The sequence below is a fragment of the Arachis ipaensis genome, chromosome B03, assembly GCF_000816755.2.
Source record: "Arachis ipaensis cultivar K30076 chromosome B03, Araip1.1, whole genome shotgun sequence".
Taxonomy (NCBI): Eukaryota; Viridiplantae; Streptophyta; class Magnoliopsida; order Fabales; family Fabaceae; genus Arachis; species Arachis ipaensis.
In genome coordinates this window covers 20,549,012-20,567,577 of record NC_029787.2, presented here as the reverse complement: position 1 = coordinate 20,567,577, position 18,566 = coordinate 20,549,012, and positions in this window count along the sequence as shown.

Below are 18,566 nucleotides of genomic sequence, written 5' to 3'. Positions count from 1 at the left end.
CATATTTAATAAAGTGATCAACTATTTAAATAAGTAAATTTTTATAATAAAATAATTAATTTTTATAACAAAATAATTAATATTTTATAAACACAAAAAGTCAACTACAATTATATTATTTATGATGTTATAGTAGTTTTGAAAACAATAAACGACTGCACAAGCTCAAGTTGTCAACTTCTTGGACTGTTGCGTTTGTTGTTGATGGCTTAATTCAAATGTTTTATGGCCATCTATGTCGGCATTTTTTGTTCTTGAATACACTCAAATTACAAATTTGATTCCTTTCCCACTATTGTCATTTTCACCTATTGTTTCTTTCTTATTATTTTGGAATGAATTATTTATTAGCACATGTTTAATTAGTTTTTGTTGTGCCAAAATTTTTGGCACAAATAGTTGATGTTGAAAAAAATTTATAAGGTAAATTCAAATATCATATATACATGCATGAAGTACATTATGGTTGGAGAAAATAAAAATGAATTAAGTTTGGTAGTCAAGTTATTTTATGTTTGGTGATCAAGTTTACTTCAGATGCAAGACTACCTAGAGTTTGAGTTTATTTGAGGTTCAAGACTATTTAAAGTCTAAATTTATTTGAGGTGTAAGATTATTTGAAGTTTAAAGTTATACCAATTAGCTTAGAAATTTTTCTTTATAAATAGAATTATTTTTATTTTCAATAAGTTAAGAGAGTTTTCATTCATTCACACACTCAACTCACCCACTCTAAAAATTCCTAGTCACACTAACATACGGAAACATGATTCACGAGTTTATGTAAGTATTGGGAGACTCCATTTTTGTTTTAGTCATTTTAATTTTTTTTTTGTTATTTAAATACTGTTATTTTCATTCAAGCTCTTGTCAATTTCTGCACATTTTAATACAAGTCTTGTAATTTTCAATTCTTTATTTTTTTGCACTTGTCATTTCTTACTTCTTGTTTTCTATAATTGTTGCTTTTAAACTTCTATTGGATATAGTCTCCAAATTCTAAGGACAACACACAAAAATGAGTCGTATCTGCTCCTCGAATTGAGATAATTGATACAAGCTTGGTCAACACTCCTGTCGATGTCTAAAAAGCAAAATCCAAGCGAAACAAATTGGCACGCCCGGTCGGACCTTGGGTAAGATTGATTGCCTAAAGTGGTTATTGTGTATACGTTTGTGAAGTGATAAATTTATACACTATAGCAATCTAAACGCATCTATTTCTTTGTCATCTCAATCGTCCTCTTCAACAGAAGGGTCAGACCACAACTCTGAAGAAATAGTACTATAAACCCTAAACCACACGTCACTGAATTGATATAAGTGCCTATGCCTTTTCTAGAAGCCCAAATAGACTTATGAACAATACAAATGTGATTTTAGTGGTTTCTCCTAGTGTAGTCGAAGTAAATCTGACTACTTAGCCTATGTATGGTATAATATTCTATCACACAAAGCCTTACACTATAATCGTAAATCAAAGGTAATGAGGTATTTCAACCTCTAAAACAAAAAAGTATATACATTGTCTTCGAAAAAATACAATGTAACTAGGAGCCTGTGAATGAAGGATAAAGCAAAAGTGATAAATCGTCATCACACACATAGCTTTAAAGGTAAAACCACTGATATATACCGACTAGAAAGTATTACAACCCAGAAGTATAACCAAAATACAAACTGTTTCTCCTTAAATTAACCTCTAAGAGGGATATATAATATGTGTTCAAAAGTGGAGAATGTAAAAACACTAAACACAAAAGACAAAGAAGTATTCGCTTTCCAAAGAGAGTCTGGCATGCTCAATGAGGTGCATCATGACCTGCATCTGAAAATAACAAAATGCGACAACGGGTGAGAACCTGAAGGTTTTCAGTAGGGTAATAATTCCAAATAAAGACTATGAAAAAAAGATATGAACCCGCTAGGCAATTCTAAACTGCAATCATTCAAGGTTCAAGCTTAGGGTCCCTTCTAATCCAAACAAAGTAAACATACTAAGTCTCAACTATTTTTAGTGATCTCTAAATCTCAGTTCTTCCTAATACAAGTCATCATCTCTCTCTATATCATAATTATCCAAATTTAGTAATTCTATATCAAAACTCAGTTCCAATGGTATCAATTTATTATCAATGTTTAGTCTCAACCTCTTAAATTTTCAATTTGTTTCCAATGATTAGTTCAGTAGTAGCAACTACAAGTAAAGCAATTCAAACACAATCAATAAATCACATCGCATCTAGAACAACCCTCAATGTCACCATCGCCAGCATAAGAGATCTCTCAATTGTTCAAACACATACAAAACAATACAAATAATACACAAATAGAGAGAACAAATAAAGTAATTAGCTCAGAGAGCATATAGATACAATTATTCAACAAGGCAAGACAAATACAAGATACACACCCAATCAATACACACAAATGCAAATTATGCATACATGTCCTACTGGCCATGAGCTCACGTGTTGGTTATATTGCCAGATTTAACTTGAGTAAGCGGGATTAACCAACTGTCCTTACCCTTAGGTTCCATAAAAGCAAGCGGGATTTACCAGCCGTGCTTGTCCAGAACGTTCTCAGATCAATATGCAAGCGAGATTTATCACCGTCCTGCCAGTTACATTAGCCAACGAGTAAGCGGGATTAACCATCGTCCTTACTGAGTACCTCGAACAAGTGGGATTAACCATCGTCCTTGTTCGAAACAAATATCAATCAATGCGCAAGCGGAATTAACCATCGTCCTTCCCATTGTAGTAAATCTCGAGCAAGCGGAATTAACCACTATCCTTACCTAAAAAACCACGAACAAGTGGATTAACCACCATCCTTGCCTTGGCATAACTCAACTCAGTGTGCAAGCGGGATTTACCACCATTCTTGCCACGAGCAAACATCAGTTCACAATAAAGTCTTTAATCAGTTTTTGAAATCATTAAATTCACTGACCACATTCTCATTCAGTTTACCAATTTCTTTGTCTCGTGAGTGGGATAACACCACCGTCCTCACAGTGGGTGGGATAAAATCTCTGTCCTTACAACTACACCGCAACCATGGAGAAAGCGGGATTAGACCTCCGTTCTTACCACGTGCAGGTGCCAAAGCAATAACAAATCAGTATGCCAGTGGGATGACACCCAGACCCTGCCACAAACAGATATTCAGTCAATACACAACTGGGATATCACCCAGACCTTGCCAATCAGCCATTCAGGCCAAAATAAATCATTATCAGTGTTCTTAAGTAATTTCATAATTGATTTAACTCATTAACCCTAATTAGTTATCCATTTCATCAATTTGAATTCATAAACGCCCATTCATGTATCAGTTTCCCAATTTCTTTAACATGTGAACGGGATGGAACCCCCCCATCCTCACTGCGGACGGGATAAAGCCACCATCCCCACAACATATTATCTAGTTTAACCAAGCGTTTATCCAGGAATCATTCAATTTAATGCCTTAAATATACTCTCACTCCTTCTAGAGCCTAAAAACTAGTTCTCAGACCTTGAACAAGGGTTACAGAGGTGAAAAAAATAGATTGGATAGGTAAAAACAATTAAAATCAATATTTCTGAAAAACAGGACAATCATGCATAAGCATGCCTCGCGCGTATGCACGAATCCACTTTGTGCATACACGCAGAAACACACATGAAAATTGTTTTCTACAAGTCGTACATACGCATGGGTCGTGCATATGCATGATTTGGCTTTTGTGTGCATGCATGGTATGCGCACAACTATTTCACTTCTGTAACACCCCTCATGTGTACGCATGACCCCAGTTTTCTACAATATTCAGATTTCAGTTTTAATCCCCCCAAATTCAAACTTCTATAACTTTTTGTTCAATTATCTATTTTTCTTCATTCTTAGATGATTTTAAAGTTCTTTTTATTAGCTTTAATTTAAGATAAATTTCACTCAATTTCGAACTCCAAGCACCAAGTTATGACCTGTCGAAGTTAGCTAAAAACTACAATTTACCAATTTTCTGCATAATGCTCATTTACCAATTTTCTCAATTCATTCCATTCCAATACCACCCAAAGCCAATTCTAGGCATCACCTTTACACAACTACCAATTTCTATTCATTTTCTAGCCATTTAAAACCTAATCAACCAATCCAATCCATTAGAGACCTAACTCCAATTCAATTAATTATTTCCTACGTTTTTCATCCAAATCAATACCAATAATGCACTTATTCAATCAAATGTCACCAATCAACTAATCACAACATGACAATTATCCAACATACCAAGTAGGGGATACCTTGCCCTATCACGGTCTTCGGCCCAATTTTCACACACATTGCCATAATAGGCAATAAATCCACAATCTCATATCCGACTTTATTCAAACTAACACATATTACACACCAAGTATTCAATGCTCAAAATCATACTAACATATAATTCATCATCAACATACACTATTTTCCATTCAATCCTATCCTAGGGGCAATTAACCTAGGCATTCACATAATATTACATACTGCCTACCCAAAATCAAAACCCGTATCTCTAGACGGTGGTTCCTCCAATACTTGGCTTTCCTCTGGGCAACTCCAACATTCACCAAATCAACTCAACAAGCCAAGAAATCCATATAATCTAATCACAAAAATCAATTTAACATTCACACCAGGGTTTTACTTAAGATTAAGGATAATTAAAGATATTAAGCCTCCTTACCTCAGCCTACTCAAAAATAAGATGGAACCCACCAAGAACACAAGTTAGAGAACTCCTATAACTTTAAATTCACCAAAAATTCTCAATACCCAAGTTCAAATTGTGAATTCAGACTTGAATGAGAAAATTGAGCTAGGATTTTGAGTTACTTACCAAACTAATTAAATAGAATTGAAGAGGATGAGGAGAGCGATGCATGATCGCAAACGGCTCGTCAATCGGAGTTCCAGAACAAAAGTTATGTGGATTTTTGTGTGATGGGTGCATAGTAACTCTAGGGAACTCTTTATTCTCCCTCTCTTTCTCTTTCATCTGCTCTCTCTCAAATTAGAGGGTATTGGGTACTAAAATGCTAAGTTATGAGCTTATGTATCATGGACTTGGGCCCAACATAGGCCCGTTTGATAATTTTTGGTCTGTTGGCCCTATCTTGGGCCAAAACCTTTAAGATAAGTGATGGGTTTTCTATTCTAAATATTTTTCTCGTCATTTCTACAGTTTTAATTTCCTCACACGCAGTACTAAACAGACTTAAACCGGTACAGCTAATTCTAATGCCAATTGCATTTTTTTCATAATTGATTATATTTTTGCACTCAAATTTTATTTTCTAAATTAAATTCCCACTGTCATTTTTTTAATTATAAATATTAAATTCATAATTTTTTTGCTCTCATTTAACCTATTTATTAATTATTTATCATTTACCCAGATTTTTACATATGGGTTACTGATGCGTGAGCATCATATCTATCTTTTCCTTGTGAATTTGCACTTGAATTGCTAAGTTTAATCAAAATTTAAATATCTTTTAGCCACTATGGATGTTAGTTTGATTTGTGCATAATTCTATTTATTTCAGGTAGTATTTCGAGGGATTTGACGGAGTTTTGTAGTAGAAAGGAAGAAAGCAAATGATGCTGTTAATCCTGACCTCCCTGCACTCAAACAAAAATAACTTGAGCTACAGAGGTCCAATTGACGTGATTTCAGCGGCATTGGAAAGCTAACTTCTAGGTCTTTCCAACGATATATAATAGTGCACATTTCTTCTCCAGCGACCTCTACATCCTCCACGTTGAACTTGGTTCCTGCCAAGTTCAGCGAGGATTTGAGAACTCCCAGGGAAGCACACGCTGCCTTCTCCACGTTGAACTTGGAAAAAGCCAAGTTCAGCGTAGATTCAAAGGAACACACTAAAGACCACTCTGCCTTCTCCACGTTGAACTTGGAAAAAGCCAAGTTCAGCGTGGAGCTTAATGAATCCAATGGTCCCCACGCTCCTCAAGCCCTGCACGGATCAATCAAATTAATTTTGATTTAACTTTTATTTTATTTACAATTAAGAAAAGATATTATTTTAGTTTTAGAAAATATATTTTACATTAATTAGGATTAGATATAAAAGGAAAAAGAATTATTTTTTCGGGCTCTCTTCTCTTCTACCTCATTCTACAATTTACAGTTTTTCAGAATCCTTATTTTCTCTGAACCATGAGCAACTAAACCTCCATTGTTAAGGTTAGGAGCTCTGTCTATTGGATGGATTTATACTATTATTTTTCTATTTTAATTCATGTACTGATTTATTATTCAAGAATTATTTTTGTTCTTTATTTTATGAATTTGGGTGGAACGGAAGTATGACCCTTGTTCTAATTGAGTTCTTGTATAACTTGAAAAAGCTCTTTACTTGAACAACAGCTTGAAAACATATTCTCCTAAATTTCTAATTATCTGGACTTAAAGGGATACATGACATATAATCCTCTTATATTTGGGTAATTAGAATTTTTGTGGCATATAAACTAGAATTGAACTTCACCCTCTAATTGGAATTAAGTAACCAAGGAATTGGCGGTTGATGAATTTTAGAGGAGACTAAAAAGGTCTAAGGAATTAGGGTTTAGTCACATATAGTTTGCCATGAAATAAATCTTGCATGATTAAAATGGTTAGTAATAAAAGTCAATCCGGAAAATAGATATCTCTGAAGTCTTAACTGTTTCTCAATATATTATTCACAATTTGTTTACTGCTTGCTTTTCTGATTCTCTGATTTACTGTTTAATGCAATTAAACTTTCAAAACACCATTTTCTGTTTGTCTGACTAAGCCAATCACTCAACCATTGTTGCTTAATCCATCAATCCTCGTGGGATCGACCCTCATTCACCTGAGGTACTACTTGGTACGACCCGGTGCACTTGCCGGTTAGTTTATGGGTTATAAATTTCGCACCAAGTTTTTAACACCGTTGCCGGGAATTGACTGTAATTGACAACTATTCATTGTTTGATTGCTTAGATTAGATAATTTTTCTTTAAATTAATTTTTTATTATTATTAATTTTTTTTAATTTCTTTTGTTTCCTTTATTTCTGAAGCCTTAACTGTTTCTCCATATATATTTCACAACTGCTTACTGTTTGCTCTCTGATTCTCTGATTTACTGTTAATGCAATTGAGACCCAAACACTACTTTCTGTTTTTATGACTAAGTAATTCACTTGACCATTGTTTCTTGATCCATCAATCCTCGTGGGATCGATCCTCATTCACCTGAGGTACTACTTGGTACGACTCGGTCCACTTGCCGGTTAGTTTGTGGTTGTAAATTTCGCATCAAGTTTTTGGCGCCGTTGTTGGCGGGATTGATTGTGATTGACAACTACTCGTTGTTTGATTGCTTAGATTAGATAATTTTTTATTTTAATTTGTTTAATTTTAGTATTATTAATTTTTATTTTCATTTTTTCCTTTATTTTTTTGCTTTGCTTTTCGTTTCCCATCCCCCTGTCCCCTGTTTTCTTTTTTTACTTCCTTTTAATTTTTTTATTTAAATCTCGTCCGTTCTTTTTTTATTTTTTTTTTATTTTTCATTTTTTTATTTTTGTTTTGTTTTGTTTTTTTTCATTAGTTTTTTTAACTTTCTATATTTTATTAGTTTTTTTTATCTTTAATTTTAAAAAAAATGCATCTTATATTATTTTTTCTTAATTTCTAAAATTAAGTTTGGTGTTTTCTAGTTATTTTTATTTTAATTTTTCTTATTTATTTAGCTCCCTAATTTCGAATCTTTTTGTCTTAATTTTACAAGTAATTTCAAATTTTATTTATTTGATTTAATTAGTATTTTTATTTTATTATTTTACACAGGTTACTTTATTGGGAATTCTCTGCATTCTGACGTAGAGAATCCCATCTTTTCTTGTCTTCTGTCTATTTATGAGCAGGAACAGGGACAAGGAACATCTGTTAGACTTTGATCCTGAACCTGAATGGATTTTGAGGCGGCGTTTGCAACAAGCAAGACTTTACAAAGCTGCAGAGTCCACTATGGATCATAATAATGCTATTAATGCCAATGTGACAAATCCAGTTGGGAATGAGCAACCTAGAAGAGTGCTTGGCTCTTACACTGCTCCTAATGCAGATCTTTATGGCAAAAGTATTGTGGTGCCTCCAATAATTGCAAATAATTTTGAACTGAAGCCACAGCTAGTTACTCTTGTGCAACAAAATTGTCAGCATCATGGACTCCCTTAGGAAGACCCAAATCAGTTTATTTCTGATTTTTTGCATATTTGTGATACTGTAAAGACCAATGGAGTGAATCCTGAGGTGTACAAACTTATGCTCTTCCCATTTGCTGTGAGGGATAGAGCAAAGCTGTGGTTAAATTCTTAACCCAAGGAGAGTCTGGATACTTGGGACAAGGTTGTCACTGGCTTTCTGACTAAATTTTTCCCACCTCAAAAGCTTACTAAGCTAAGGGTGGACGTTCAGACTTTTAGACAAAAAGATGGTGAGACCTTTTATGAAGATTGTGAGAGATTTAAGCTACTGACTAGGCAATGCCCTCCAGATATGTTCTCTAGATGGACTCAGCTGGATATCTTTTATGAGGGCTTATGTGAGATGTCCAAGATGCGCTTGGATAATTCTGCAGGTAGTTCTTTGCACATGAAGAAGACACCAGAGGAGACTATTGAGCTTATTGAGTTGGTTGCTAACAACTAATACTTATATTCCTCCAACAGGAATTCGTTACACTCTGAGACCTCTCAGAAGAGAGGCGTGTTGGAAGTGGAAGCTGTTAATGCTCTTCTTGCTCAGAACAAGCTTTTGTCTCAAAAAATAGATATGATTACTCAACGGTTGAGTGGAATGCAAAGTTCAGCTGTCAACACTCAGAATGCCCCCCAAGAAGTCTCTTATGACATGACAGGCAATTTTATGCAAAATGAAAATCATGATTATGCTCAATCTTCTTCTAAATAGGTCAATTACATGGGGAGTGCTCCTAGAAATCCCAATAATGATCCCTATTCTAAGACCTACAATCAAGGGTGGAGAAATCACCCAAATTTTAGGTGGAGATAGCAACCTTAGAGGCCATAAAATTTTAATAATAATTCTCAGTGTGGTTTTCAACAGAATAATTTTGATAACCACCAGTTTCAGTCATCTCAGCAAGCAACTTCTCAGCCTCAGCAGAACAATGATTTGGAAGCAATATTGGCAAGTTTTAGACAGAAAACTAAAGCATCAATCAAGAACTTGGAGATTCAGATGGGTCAATTAGCCACAAAAGTTAATGAAATTGATCAGAGGACCACTAATAGCCTTCCTGGTAACACACCCAAATCCAAGAGAGGAATGCAAGGCTATTACCTTGATAAGTGGACAAGTGGCAAGTACGGAAGCACAAGTTAATGAGGAGCCAGTTGAGAAAGAAGCTCTAGAGGAGAAGCAGGAAGAAGTAGAGCACGTCCCTCCAAAGCGTGCGGACAACCCATTCCCAGGCTCTCTTGACACTTATCCTATATTGCCAAAGGCTCCTGAGTACAAGTCTAAAATGCCATATCCTTAGAGACTTCAAAAGGAGACCAAGGACAAGCAGTTTTCAAAGTTCTTGAAAGTCTTCAGAAAGTTGCAAATCAATATTCCTTTTACTGAGGTTTTGGAGCAAATGCCTCTCTATGTCAAATTCATGAAGGAGTTGTTGTCAAAGAAGAAGCCTTTAAGGGGAGATGAGATAGTGGTCCTGACTAAGAAATGTAGTGTCATCATTCAGAATAACTTGCCAAGGAAGATGCCGGATCCAGGGAGCTTTCAAATTCCATGCACCATTGGGAGCACAACCTTTGAGAAAGCGTTATGTGATCTGGGAGCAAGCATCAATTTAATGCCTTTGTCTATGATGAAGAAGCTGCAAATCCAAGAGGCACAACTCACACAGATAGCATTACAGATAGCAGACAAATCTCTAAAGCCTGCATACGGATCAGTGGAGAATATCTTGGTCAAAGTGGGTAAGTTCTTCCTCCCAGCAGACTTTGTGATTCTTAACACAGGGGAGGATGAGACTGCCTCTATAATTCTAGGAAGACCATTCCTAGCCACTAGAAGAGCTCTGATTGATGTGGAAGAAGGTGAATTAGTGCTTAGAGTGCATAATGAGCAACTAGTTTTTCATGTTTTCAAAGATATACATTCAGCAGCTGAAGAAGAGAGGTGCATGCAAACTGAGCTTATTGATCCAAACCTTCAAGAACCCCCTGATGATGCACAGCAGAAATTGCAGCTCAAACCTCCTTTAGTGACAACCAATAAAATCCCTCATGACATCAAACCTAAGTTTGGTGTCGGGAATGCATCATCCACCAAGGAGGAGGTCCCCAAAAAGAAGAAAGTACCCAGGGGATGGAGAAACAAAAAGATCCCCACTGAAGGTTTTTCCCTAGGAATGAAAGTGGTGTTGACTAGCAATCCAGTGTGGATTTATACAATAAACATAATCCTCTCTCTGGAGCATATTGAGCTAATTTATGGAGACACAGGAAAGAAGTTCAAAGTAAGGGGTGAAGAGCTGAGCCCCTATGATCCTCCTCCTTAGAAGAGCTGACCATCAAGCTAGTGACGGTAAAGAAGCGCTTATCGGGAGGCAACCCGATGATTTTGTATCCTTAGTCTATTTTCCGTAGTAGTAATTTTATTATTTATTTGATTTTTTATTGAGTTCTACTATTTTTCCTTTGTTTTATGTGTATTTCGATCATGCAGAAATTTTAAAACAAGAACCAAACACTTAAAAAAATTTTTGAACGCTATGGAGGAGGTTGATTCTGCCTGTCCCACGCTGAACTTGGAGAGTCCAAATTCAGCGTGACAAAACGACGTAAATTGTGTGATTTTGGTTGAAGCCCACGTTGAACTTGGAAAATTCCAAGTTCAGCGTGGTGATCGACGTAAAAAGGGGAGAATTGGCTAAGAGTCCACGCTGAACTTGGCATACCTCAAGTTCAGCATGGAAAGGAGGATTGCACGCGAGAGATACGGCGCTGAACTTGCTTGTTTTCAAGTTCACCGTGAATTCAGCCTAGTGATATGTATCCTCATTGAAATCTCACCAAATCTGCACTTGAATGATCTTTCCCCAATCAGAATCCCCCTCATCTGGCCCCATTCAATCCCAAGATCCCTTTTTCTTTTACCCCATTACCCATACTCACTCAATATCCCACCAAATCACAACAAATCCTTCACCACAGCACCCTTCCATTAAACTTGACCCCCAACCCCTTCTATATATGTAACCATCCCCTCCCCTTATATATCTACGTTCCCCATTATATATAATTATATTACTACCCCCTTATATTTATATATACACCCCCTAGTTTATATTTATATATTATATATCTATGATTTTTCTATTTTTTTATATACTAATATTTGTTTTTCCTTCTCCGTCTGTCTTTTTATGTCCCTCTCTATTTTCAGTTCTTCTTTGTTTGAGGACAAGCAAACTTTTAAGTTTGGTGTTGTCTCTTCGCTTTTGGCTTTTCTGTTTATTTTAATAGCACCAAAGGGAGGCGAATCATCTCCACGGAGGAGCATAGCCAGAAGAATGAGATGGCCACTAGGATAACTGAGGTGGTTAAGTTCCTTTCATTCTATATTTTCTCCTGTTCTTATTATGATTAGGTTCCTGTTTTCTGTTTATTTTGCTATTGCATGATCAGTTATTATTTCAATTCCTAGGTTCTAGTTTAATTTACCGTTTATTTTGTTATTTGATTTTTTTTATGCTGAAAAAGAGTGTCTCATGTATTGCTCACTGAACTTGAAATCAAAAGAAAAAAAAATGAAAAATAGAAAGTGATGTGATGCATGAAAAGATTGAGTTTATATTAAAGAATAGTCTTATTTACTTAAATGTGGTGGTATTATTTGTGATTCTGAATGCATGACATGAACAGTGCATATTTGAATTTGAATCAAATGATGTTGATGTATGAGGAACAGGAATTTAGAGAATTATTATGACTTCTCTGAAATAAACAAAAAAAATTTAATCCTTGAAGCAAAAGAGACAACAAAATAAGCATAAAAGCAAGGTCCAAGGCTCTGAGCATCAATGACTAGAGAGTCTGAAATAATTAAAAACTTAAAGAGTTGTTTTCCTAGTCATATGCTTGTGGTATTCTTGTTTCAAGTAACCTTTGAGACAGAATATTTAGGGTCGTGACCAAATGCATTCAGCAGAGTATGCCAAAGGCTTTGAGCACCACTGTCTGGGAGAAATTGAAAGAGCAATCAGAACTTAGAAAGAGTTCTCTAGTCAAGTACTTGTGGTGTTTCTGTGTCAAGTAAAGCTTGAGACAAAACATTTAAAGTCACGGCTAGGGTCAAGGTGCAAAGCACCAAAGAAAAGAGAGTTAAAGTAAATTTTGCTGTATTCAAGGATTAAACTGGAGTATAAAGCTCAGAGAATTCATAATATGATCCGGATTCTAATTCCAAATAACACTGACATTCCTCTGATTCAAAGGAGAGTAAGATGCCAAAACTGTTCAGAGTTACAATTAATAAACCTCACTTTAAGAATAGACTTGAGCATGACTAACCTCTCACTTCTCATGCAAATTCACATCTTAATCATGCACTTATTTTGGTTGTTGGAGGACAAGCAACAATTCAAGTTTGGTGTTGTGATGCGTGAGCATCTTATCTATCTTTTTCTTGTGAATTTACACTTGAATTGCTAAGTTTAATCAAAATTTAAATCTTTTGGCCACTATGGATGTTACTTTGAGTTGTGCACAATTCTATTTATTTCAGGTAGCATTCGGAGGGATTTGACGGAGTTTTGTAGCAGAAAAGGAAGAAAGCAAATGAAGCTGTTAATCCTGAACTCCCTACACTCAAACAGAAATAACTTGAGCTACAGAAGTCCAATTTACGTGATTTCAGCGGCATTGGAAAGCTAACTTCAAGGTCTTTCCAACGATATATAATAGTGCACATTTCTTCTCTAGCAACCTCTGCATTCTCCATGTTGAACTTGGTTCCTACCAAGTTCAGCGGGGATTTGAGAACTCCCAGGGAAGCACACGTTGCCTTCTCCACGCTGAACTTGGGAAAAGCCAAGTTCAGCGAGGATTCAAAGGAACACGCTAAAGACCACTCTGCCTTCTCCATGTTGAACTTGGAAAAATCCAAGTTCAGCGTGGAGCTTAATGAATCCAATGGTCCCCACGCTCCTCAAGCCCTGCACGGATCAATCAAATTAATTTTGATTTAACTTTATTTTATTTAAAATTAAGAAGAGATATTATATTAGTTTTAGAAAATATACTTTACATTAATTAGGATTAGATATAAAAGGGAAAAGAATCAGCCCTTCGAGCTCTCTTCTCTTCTACTTCATTCTATAATTTACAGTTTTTCAGAATCCTTATTTTCTCTGAACCATGAGCAACTAAACCTCCATTGTTAAGGTTAGGAGCTCTGTCTATTGTATGAATTGATACTATTATTTTTCTATTTTAATTCATGTATTGATTTATTATTCAAGAATTATTTTCGTTCTTTATTTTATGAATTTGGGTGGAACGGAAGTATGACCCTTGTTCTAATTGAGTTCTTGTATAACTTGGAAAAGCTCTTTACTTGAACAACAGCTTGAAAACATATTCTCCTAAATTTTTAATTATCTAGACTTAATGGGATATGTGACATATAATCCTCTTATATTTGGGTAATTAGGATTTTTGTGGCATATAAACTAGAATTAAACTTCACCCTCTAATTGGAATTAAGTGACCAAGGAATTGGCGGTTGATGAATTTTAGAGGAGACTAAAAAGGTCTAAGGAATTAGGGTTTAGTCACATATATTTTTTCATGAATTAAATCTTGCATGATTAAAATAGTTAGTAAGAAAAGTCAATCCGAAAAATAGATATCTCTGAAGCTTTAACTGTTTCTCCATATATTATTCACAACTTGTTTACTGCTTACTTTTCTGATTCTCTGGTTTACTGTTTGTCTGACTAAGCCAATCACTCAACCATTGTTGCTTAATCCATCAATCCTCGTGGGATCGACCCTCATTCACCTGAGGTACTACTTGATACGACCCGGTGCACTTGCCGATTAGTTTGTGGGTTATAAATTCCGCACCAGTTACCTCAATATTCACCATCTTTGGCTAATGCACTTATTCCTAGGATATATATAAATGTTCAGTCGAACCCAATTGTTGGAATAAATCCACAAGATTTTATAAAAGGATACAATCCGTACTACCTCAAGAAGGCATTTTATCAATGTTGACACAACCATATGTATGGGCAACGTCAACCCAGATTGATTTGTCGATTCAATCGTCGACACAAATGGAGGTACCTTGTTCGACCCCGTCATTCATTCGACACCTAGGAAAATGCACAAAGGCTCATTGTTCTTAGAAAGTTCAAGGGAAATACCAATGTCGTGGGCAAATCTACCTAACACTATAAATTCCTTAGTAGTTTTTAGACAGCAATAGCAAAAAGCCATCATGATTTAGTCAACCTGTTGACTCAGCAAATGGCAACTGTCTTAAACCATTTGATAGAAAATAATAATGCTAAGTTTGAACAAGTATGAAGACAGATGAATGAATTAATTAGGGAAGTCCAGGATAACTATAAGACACTAAAATTGCTGGAAGGTCACCAACCTCACTTGGGAGGTTGTTAATTACCCGTGATAGTTAACAGGGGACAAAAACCTGATGATGTAGTGAATAGTACTCGACAAAATTAGTTTCCCCAATGTAACATTGAACAATATGATGAGCAGAATGTTATACAAGTTGTTGAGCATATGCTAAATAGGATAGATTTCAACATAAAGTTGAATCACAAACTATATTCTATATCTCTTTTTGCTAATCATATGTTGCAAGCAGAACTCCCTAGAAGAGTCAAGTCCCCAAAATCACTCACTAAATTTTTAGAAGAAAATGGTGAGTCGATTGTAGAGCCTATGGCTTGTGATACAGTCAAAATCAGAGTTTGAGAAACTTAAAATGAGATATCTTCTTCTTCTTTGACTACGAATATTTTCACTTGATTTCAAATTTACAGCCAGGTTGATCTATTCATAGGAACAGTTGGAGAAGATTTTTCATGATCAGTTTTTCAGAGGAGAACTACAAGTTACACTCTCTAATTTGTTCTCAATAAAAAATCCAAGGTAGAGACGATGGAAGACTATCTTATTCAATTCAAAAATATGAAAAATAAGTTCTATAATTTGATTTCAGAGTCTAAAATTGTTAAGATATTGATTAATGGGCTTAACTTCAAAAGTAAAAAGAAGCTAGTTAACTAATAATTTATTGACCTTACTCAATTAGCAACAATGTCCAACAGGTTGAAAGGTTACAAAAAGAAAAAGTGCAAGAAAATGAGAATTTTTTTTGAAGAAAAAGTAGTGGCTTTTATTGGTTGTGTGATGTATTCTGACTTGAAGGTCAAAAATGATGTGTTTGTAGTTGAAACAAAAGACAAGTCACATTTTGTGTGTCAATCTCTTAATCTTGTTGAGGAAAAGGTATTCCCAAGAAAGAAAATTACTAAAAGCAAGTTATGATTTTCTAGCAAGACACTAGATACGAAGGTTGGCAAAAATCCATGCAAGTTGACCTCGAACCTTGCTAAATTTGAGGGGTTTATTGTATGATGGTGAAACAAAAAATTCAGTTTGACACCAACATACTCAAAGTAAGACCTATATACCCTAAAGCAGGTGAAAATTCGTTAGACTTTTTGACCCGAAAAAGAAAGTTGAAAATGAATATGACTATGTACTTTATGTGCATTGCAAAAGAGAAAAAGTGTAGTAGTAAACAAACAGTCAAGATAAAAGATACACTTGTGAAAGTTGATATAGAAGACAATGATCAATTCAAATTTACTTTTGGATCAAGTTTAGAGGTAGTTTCGAAGTTTTTAATACTTCTTCATCAAAATCGAAGCCATTTAAAACTTCAAGGGGCATTTGTTGTCCCAAAAAATTTGGCACAAATGGTTGACGTTAGAAAGAATTCAACAGTTAAAGTCTAAGATCATATATACATGAAGCATACCATGGTTGGAGAAAACAAGAATGAGTTAGGCTTGGTGGCCAATTTATCTTATGTTTGGTGCTCAGGTTTGCTTGAGGTGCAAGACTAATTGACATCCAAATTTGCTTGAAGTTCAAGACTATTTAACGTCCAAGATTGCTTGAGGTCCAAGGCTACTTGAAGTTCAAGCTTATACCAATTAGCTTAAGATTTTTTCTTTATAAATAGGATTAGTTTCAATAAGCTAAGGAGGCTTCTATTCATTCACATACTCACTCACTCTAAAAATTCCTAGTCACTGCGACGCACAAAAACATGAGTCACGAGTCCATGTAAGTATTGGAAGACTCAATTTTATTTCAATCATTTCAATACTTTTTTTCATTCTGTTATTTAAATTCTGTTATTTTAATTCAAGCTCTTGTCAATTTCTATACATTTTAATACAAGTCTTGTAATTTTCAATTTATTATTTTTTGTACTTGTTCTTTCTTACTTCTTGTTTTCTATAGTTATTATTTTTTACACTTCTATTGGACATGATCTCTAAATTCTAAGAGCAACCCACAAAAAGAAGTTGTATCTACTCCTCGAATTGAGATTATTGATACAAGCTTAGTCGACACCTCCTGTCGAGGTCTAAAAAGTAAATCCAAGCAAATTTGAGGTATAAGTCGCACCAAATTTTACTTTTTTCATTTCTAGACTCTAGTCACCTCTTTCTCTTATTCTTACCTATATTTATCCCTAAAATGTCTCAAACACTGTTGCTATCAATTCATTATGATGAAAAATGGTATTTGATCAAAATGGATTGATGTATTTACTTATATTCAAGGTTCAGAAAACCGGACCGGTCATCAAACCGCTCTCGTCACTGGTTCACTGGTTCACTGGTCTAACCGGTTCAACCAATGGTTCAACCGGAAAAACCGTTTTAGAGTAGAATAATAAATAAATTATAAATACACATCCTAAAATATAATTATAGTCTGATACAAATCTTTCAAGCTAAATCTGTTTTTCCCCTAAGGTTAGAAGAACCTTGTGAATGACTATCGTTAGCACTACGGGAATTAGGATTAGCAGCATCATTCGGAATAGGAGTATCGGCAGGCATGTTATTATTCACAGAAGCATTGTTATTAGCAGTTGCTTCTTGATTAATACTATCTTCCATAACTGAAATTAATAAAACATGTATGAAATTAAACAACACAACACAATACAACACAACACAATGAACAAACACAGCCACTTACTTTTCAGATTATTAATTTCTTATGCTAATTGCTAACCAACAAACAGTCAAATAGAAATTGAGCAGAGGAACGAAGTTCACAGAAAATGCACAGTTCACAAAGAGCAAGTTCACAGGAATTGAAATCAGAAACTGAAATCAGAAAATGCACAGAGCAAGTTCACCAAACACAAATTGAGTAGGAAATGCACAGTTCAGTTCACAAAATAGAGCAGAAAATAGAGTAGAGGACCAAACACAAATTGACCAACAAATAGAAATTGTGCAACAAAGAGGAATTATTGAATTAAGCTGCAAAATAGAGCAGAAAATGCACAGTTCAGTTCACAAAATAGAGCAAAAAATGCACAGTTTAGTTCAGTTCACAGAAAATGCACAGTTCACAAAGAGCAAGTTCACAGGAATTGAAATCAGAAATTGAAATCAGAAAATGCACAGAGCAAGTTCACCGAACACAAATTGAGCAGGAAATGCACAGTTCAATTCACAAAATAGAGCAGAAAATAGAGCAGAGGACCAAACACAAATTGACCAACAAATAGAAATTGTGCAACAAAGAGGAATTATTGAATTAAGCTGCAAAATAGAGCAGAAAATGCACAGTTCAGTTCACAAAATAGAGCAGAAAATGCACAGTTCAATTCAGTTCACAGAAAATGCACAGTTCACAAAGAGCAAGTTCACAGGAACTGAAATCAGAAATTGAAATCAGAAAATTAACCCGAGGTCTAAGTTCAGTTCACATTGAGGACAAAGAGAAAGAGAACATGAGCAGAGGTCTAAGTTCAGTTCAGTTTACAGAGGAAGAGGCGAAGGACAAAGAGAAATGAGCAGAGGACGAGTCACTCACCTGGGGTCGATGGAGGGCTACCGGTGTTGACTATTGAGGACCGCCGATGAGAGGCTACTGCGTGCTGGTGTTGAGACTTGAGAAGATGAAGACGATCGAAATTGAGGGCTACTGGGCAGGAACCAGGCGACGATGGAGATTGGAGGGTTGCTGGAGCTGAGGATGGCGACACCACGGGGGCGAGGGATGGCGACAGGGCTTCAGGCAGCGCCGCTAGGGTTCTTCTTCTCCATTGGAGATGATTCAGATGATGATTGATGAATGAATGGGGTCGGGGCTCGGGGGAAGAAAGGGGGGTGGGGTGCTCCACGGGCGGGTCGGGTCGGGTTT